General features: G+C 42.2%; 1 non-coding gene across 1 annotated transcript; it reads right to left on the reverse strand.

The window, feature by feature from the left end:
• Positions 1 to 6254: 6254 nt before the first annotated feature.
• Positions 6255 to 6399, reverse strand: LOC116550517. The gene has a single exon (XR_004268467.1). It is a non-coding gene; the product is annotated as a U4 spliceosomal RNA (small nuclear RNA).
• Between the last annotated feature and the right edge of the window lie 699 nt (positions 6400 to 7098).

A 7098-nucleotide genomic window follows, 5' to 3' on the forward strand; every position in this document is an offset into this window, starting at 1 on the left:
TTTAGGAAAAAACATTTTCTTTCAAATTTAAGAATATATTTTAAAAATTAAGTGAGAAATTGCCAAACTTAGATCTGAATTTTTACAGATTTTTGTTTCTGTACATTATTTTTTTACATTTTTTTCAATTTAATCCTTGGATTTTCTTTGGCTTATACGTAAAAATCCTTAAAGGAAACTAAACTAGAAACCTTTTAAGGAAGACTCTCTTTCAGGACCTACTACCAAGTTTGTTGACATTATTAATAACAAGAAATAGTTCATATCAAAGAATTGTGGATAGCACAAATCCAAAATTAATTTCCTTTTCCACCAAAGACTACATTTTGCTCTGTATCTGAGCATCATCTGTTGTTTCAGGTAGCTGGTACACCTTATATCTAGTATATCTTGTGTCTTTTCTAAATAAAATTCAATGGCTTTAACAGCATTTTTTAATCAGCATTTCCATCATGTGTCTTCAGGGGGCTATAAGATCAAATTTAAATGTGTTTTGTCTGTGGAGAGATCCAAGATATATCACAAATACCTATCTTCTTTTCATTTCTCCAAAGAATATTATGTCTATTGGCTCAAGTCGAGGCCACATCTCTTAGTAACACATTAAACTATGTGCCATATGTAACATTAGCATGTTTCCGTATTTTAGGCCAAAATTCAGATGGGATTGAGAAGTATAGTTAAGAGCAACACAAATTGCTTAATATTGCAAAACAGTCCTCTGTTACCATGTACAATTGTTGCAAAATATCATCCTAATTCCCGTGTAGCTCCAGAACCATGAATTGGAACACAAAAGGAGGACAGAAAATGAATACCCATGCCTTCTGGGAAATTATACGTCCTTATTCAAAAATCTACTGAACACATGCTGTTTGGGAGAAAAGATTGACAAGTTAATCATTTTGTCCTCTTTTGTGCCTAAGTGCTTCTACTCTCAGATCCTCTCAGCACAACAGCAGTATCCATCCCCAACATCAGCAGCAGTACAACCTGAAACACTTAATGGCGCTCAGACGCAGCTGTCTTTTGTTTTGAGGATATAGACCAAGAGGCGTCTCAGAGCATTACCCTGGGGCCTGTTCTGTGTTAACCAGAAGAGCAGAAGTTTAGGGTCACAGCCCAGGCTGTGCAGCTCTGAAGCAGGGACTCAAGACACAGAGGCAACCATGAGATCTTCAGTTCAGTTATTTGTGTGTGTTTAGAATATGCAGAGCCCTCTAAAATGTGGAGCTGGGAAGGGACCCTCTTGCTGGGGACTACGGGCAGCCTAGCTGAAGAAACAAAAAAGGCAGGAGTATTTCCTGAAACCAGGGACCAGCTTTGCCCAACAGAAGCTGGAACCACAGAGACACTTGTCTGGCCAGAGCTGAAGCCATGAAATAGATGCAGCTGCTGCTAGAGTTGCTACTTGCGGCAGAGAATAGAGGAGGGATGCCTGGGCTTCTCCCCTTCTTCTATTCACCAGTCTCTTGCCAGGACCTCCCACTGCCTGCACTCAGCGGGAAGCCAGCTGACATGGGAACCTTGGGACATGCTGATTTCAGCCCACTGCAGTACAATACAGCAGGGAAGAGCAAGGGAAAATCTTAAGGCGAACGGGACAGGGTGGACTGGCATGCAGTGAAACTTCAGAGACATTTCCATAAAATCAGGATCAAGCTAAATATGCTCTCTCACATATGTACATACATGTTGGTTTCTGAGACAGGGTCTCCCTCTGTCACCCAGGCAGGAGTTCAGTGGCACACTTACAGCTCACTGCAGCCTTCACCTTCTGGGTTCAAGCAAGGTCCCCACCTCAGCCTCCCTAGTACCTAGGACTACAGGCATGCACCACCATGTCCGGCTAATTTTTTTGCATTTGTTTTGCCATGTTACCCAGGCTGGTCTCAAACTCCTGGGCTCAAGTGAACTGCCCGCCTCGGCCTCCCAAAGTGCTGGGATTACAGACATAAACCACCACACCAGGCTACTATTTAATATATTAGAGGTCAAGAATAGGGCAGAAACAAAAATAACTGTTATAACCTTTGGAAAGGAGGAGGCAAAACTATCATTATATACAAAAATATGACTGGAAACTCAAAATAGAGTTTAATAAGATGGCTTAATATAAGAAAAATAAATAGATATCAATACTTTACAATATAATAGCATTTAATTATTAGAAAATATATTGGAAACCTCTTCCATTCAAGATAACAACAAAAACTATAACGCACTTAAGAATAACTGTTACAAAGAAAGGAGAGGATACGAAGAAAACTACAAAACCTCGTTGAGAGACGTAAATGATATAAACAAAATGTAAAAACCCACCATGTTCAGGCCAGGCGCAGTGCTCATACCTGTAATCCTAGCACTTAGGGAGGGATTGGTAAGAAATTAGACCTGTAAGTGACTACAATTACGATTACGATTAGTAAGAAATTAGATAATGATTTATAAGAAATTAGACCTGTAAGTGACCACAATTCCTCAAGATCTGGAAAAGTGATGAGTAAATGGCAGCCTCCCAGCCAGGTTTTGACCCAAGTGAGTGCACCGTGAGGCCCTCAGCCTATGCAATGCCTCAGTGTTTTCCAATCATTGAATTCCAGGCTGAGGAGGCATGGATGCATGGACAGCACCCCATTCTGCTTCCAACCTGACTCCTCCTGAGACTGGATCCTGAAAGTCCTAATCACCTGCTACACCATCTCCTACAGACTGAATTGTGGTCCCTGAAAATTCATATATTGAAGCACTAATGCCCAGTGTGATGGCATTTGGAGACAGAGTCTTTGGAGGTAATTGGATTTAGATGAGGTCATGAAGGTGGGGCCCTCATGATGGGATTAGTGCCCTTATAAGAAGAGGAAGAGACACCAGAGTTCTCTCTATGCTGCATAAAGACACAGTGAGAAGGCAGCTGTCTACAAGCCAGTGAGAGAGCCCACACCAGAAACTGACCATGCTGGCACCCTGATCTCAGACTCCCAGAACTGTGAGAAATACCTTCTGTCATTTACACCACCTGGACTATGGTATTTGGTATAGCAGACTGAGTAAACTATGGCATCATTGCCCCCATAGCAACACAAGGAGACACAAGTCTGAACTTGTGTTCTCGCCAATATCCTGCCCAATCAAATGACATTTTCACATGTTGCAGCACATGGTATTGACAGTTCTAGAGTAGGGTAACTCTCAATTCCCCTTCTAGATATCTCGTGTTTTGGGGGTGGGGGGAGGATTTTCTACATATTACCAGGACTTCATTGTCTCCTTTTCTTTTTTTGCTCCCCTACCTTGACAGCCATGGTTGCTGACCTCAATCATTCATTTTATACTTACTAGGTGCAGGTACTATTCTAGGTTCCTGAAAGACATCCATGAATAGCAAACAAAGATTCTTGCCCTCCTGGAGCTTATACTCTACTAGTAGAGAACAGGTAAATACTAACTTAATTTAAAAAAAAAAAAAATTTTTTTTGAGACAGAATCTCTGTTGCCCAGGCTGGAGTGCAGTGGTGTAAGTAATCCCGGCTCACTGTCACCTCCACTTCCCGGGTTCAAGCAATTCTCCTGCCTCAGCCTTCTGAGTAGCTAGGATTACAGGCATGTGCCACAATGCCCGGCTAATTTTTGAATTTTTATTAGAGATGGGGTTTCATCATGTTGGTCAGGTTGGTCTCGAACTCTTGATCACCTCAGGTGATCTTCCCACCTTAGCCTCCCAAAAAGCCAGATTACAGGTGTGACCTACTGCACCCGGCCATATTTTAAAAGATGATAAATGCTGTAGGAAAAACAATAGAGCACAATGTAGGTGTTATGGACTGAATGTTGTGTCCCACTGAAGTTCCTATGTTGATGCCCTAATCACCAGTGTGGCTATATTTGGAGACAGGGTCTTCAGGAGGCAATTAAGGTTAGGTGGGTACAGCCCTGACCTGATAGAACTGGTGACCTTATAAGGAAAGGAAGAGATTTCTCTCTCTTTTTTTCTTTCTCAACATGAGCACGGAGAAAGACCATGTGAGGACACAGTGAGAAGGAGGCCATCTGCAAAGAGATATGACAAAGGCCAGGAAGACACACCTTAGCAGAAACTAAACCCACTAGCACCTTGATCTGGGACTTCCAGCCTCCAGAAATGTAAGAAAACAAATAACTGTTTAAACCATTCAGTCCACAGTGTCCAAATAAAAATCATCAAAGCAAAGCAAAAGGGAAGTCATCTCAGAGAAAAAGACAAAGGGGGAATCATCTCAGAAAAGAGAAAATTGTACAGCCCTTGGAGGGTACATGAGAATTTTGTGGTGGACAGCCTTATTGACCTACGCTCTCTCACACACACACAGACACATGCACTCACCCACAAACACACCCTGGCTCACTACAAAATGGCCACATTAGCCCAGCCAATCCCAGACTCCATCGGCAGTGGAGGTCATTCCTACCAAGGGGAACCTTGAGTGTGAGGATTTCCATTCCTCTACCACTTCCTGAAGATGCTGGCCTTACGAGGAAGCGCCGCACTCTGGAAAAGAAATTACTTGTCCCGGCATGGTAGTGCATACCTGTAATCCCAGCACTTTGGGAGGCCAAGGCGGGCAGATCAAAAGTCAAGAGATCTAGACCATCCTGGCCAACATGTTGAAACCCTGTCTCTACTAAAAATACAAAAATTAGCTGGACGTGGTGGTGCATACCTGTAGTCCTAGCTACTTGGGAGGCTGAGGCTGGAGAATCGGTTGAACGCGGGAGGCAGAGGTTGCAGTGAGCCAGGATTGTACCACTGTACTCCAGCCTAGCAACAGAGCAAGACTCTGTCTCAAAAAAAAAAAAAAGAAAGAAAGAAAAAAGAAATTACTTGTCAACAAAGGCATGTGCAAGCCTCAGAGGCACAGCCAAGGGCATTGCATTACAGGATGCTCACATGGCTACAGCCTGCAACAGCTGACACAGGCACGAAAAACAGCTCATTCATAACAAACCAGAGGCTGGCTGAGTCAGTCATAAGATCGTCATTCGATAGCATGACAAGCAGCCATAAAATTAACGTCTTGGTGTTACATTTAAGAATGTAGTGAAACACTCTACAGATACTGCTAAGTGCAAAAAATAGGATGTCAAACTGTGAGTAAAATCTGATCCAAATTTTGTAAAGAAAAATAAATGACAAGGAAATATACCACAATGTTAGGATTATTTCTGGGTTATTCTCTCTTTAAGGGTTTTTGCATTTTCTAGATTTTCTATAATTAACATGTATTACCATCTGAAAATAATGGCCATATTAAGATAATAAAGGTACTCACATTTAAAGGCTTACATGTATGATTAATTCTCCATGTAGCCAGCCTTCCCGAAATTCCTACTGAACAAATTCATTCAAAAGCACAAAATCTATAAAAGAGCCATTGACATCCAAAATTAAAAGGACTCTCCTTAGAGATAATTCTGCTTCTAAGTGCTTTGAATTATATATTTTTTGCCTTACTCTTTTTGACAGTGAAGAGTCTTTTCAGGAGAAAAAAAATTATGATTTTTCCAAGGTTCTCTGTTCATTGCTTTCAATTTTCCATCCTTTTTGACATTTGTGAGGCAAAGGCCATCTCCTCCCTCAGCTGGTCATTATGTTTCGGTCTGATGGGCGTCTGCTGTAAAGAAGCACAGGTATGGCACAGGACTTTACGTGACTTTGCCAAGTTTACAAGGCCAGCTATAGAGGGACCTGACAGGGTGGAGCTGAAATCAGAACAAGCCGGGGCAGTGGAGAGGGTAAGTCACCATTCCTGAACTAGTGGAATCACAGACAGAATCAAGAAGTAAAATAATGGGACCTCAAACATCCACATGAGGAAAGAAAAAAGGCCCGAGAGGAAGCAGGAATTATGAACAGAAGGCAAGATTCTGGACCAGTGAAAGGACAGCCCTGCAAAGAAAACCAGAATCCCTTGAACTGGCTCAGACACCTGAAAGATAGAGGTCAGAAGAAAAGCAATGACTCAGCTATTAGGGAGGCTGAGGCAGGAGAATCGCTTGAACCCAGGAGACAGAGATTACAGTGAGCTGAGATCCCACCACTGCATTCCAGCCTGGGTGACAGAGTGAGATTCCATCTTAAAAAAAAAAAAAAAAAAAAGTTATGAGCATCCAGCTCCCATTTGTAGTAACTGTTTTTTCACAACAGTCCTATAACTGCTATTATCTTCATTTATCAGATGAAGAGAGTTAGACAGCGGTTTGCCCAAATTTATCCAACTGGTGAACAGTGGGGCAGGGATTTAAAAATCTAGATGTAGCTAACTACAGATCTCACTCTCTGTGCACAATGACTGTTTCAATTAACAATAATCGCGCCTTGGATAAACCTCATTGGCTGTGATACTGCCACTGCACAAAGCTTATGAATCTGTTACAGGCTACGGAACCAGGCAACAGTGGAAAGGAGGGTGACTCCTTAGAGTCAGAGATGAAGAAGGCATGGTACGATTGTGGCTATATTATCCATCGTGGGCAACCAATGAGCCCCAGGAGGAAATCATTCGACGTAACACGCGATGACTGTTGAAGGATGATGATGATGAGTCTGTCTGAAGTCTTCCCTCTTTGTCTTTGATTTTCTGCAGTTTGAATACAATACGGCTACATGTAGACATTTTTATATTTATCCTGCTTGGTGTTCTCTGAGCTTCCTAGATCTGTGATTTGATGTTTCGGAAAGTTCTCAGTCATTATGACTTCAAATAATATTTTTATTCCTTTCCCTCCTCTCCTTCTGAAAGTCTCATTTTGCATACATTACATCTTTTGTAATTGTCCTACAGTTCTTGGGACATTAAGTTCCAAGTTTTTATTATAAATATTATTATCGGGCCGGGTGCAGTGGCTCATGCCTATAATCCCAGCACTTTCAGAGGCCGAGGCGGGCGGATCACAAGGTCAAGAAATCAAGACCATCCTGGCCAACATGGTGAAACCCTGTCTCTACTAAAAAAAAAAACAAAAATTAGCTGGGTGTGGTGGCATGCACCTGTAATCCCAGCTACTCGGGAGGCTGAGGCAGAAGAATCACTTGAACCCAGGAGGCGGAGGTTGCAGTGA

Source organism: Sapajus apella, unplaced genomic scaffold (assembly GCF_009761245.1).
Source record: "Sapajus apella isolate SASKATOON/1434 unplaced genomic scaffold, GSC_monkey_1.0 scaffold7, whole genome shotgun sequence".
Lineage (NCBI taxonomy): Eukaryota > Metazoa > Chordata > Mammalia > Primates > Cebidae > Sapajus > Sapajus apella.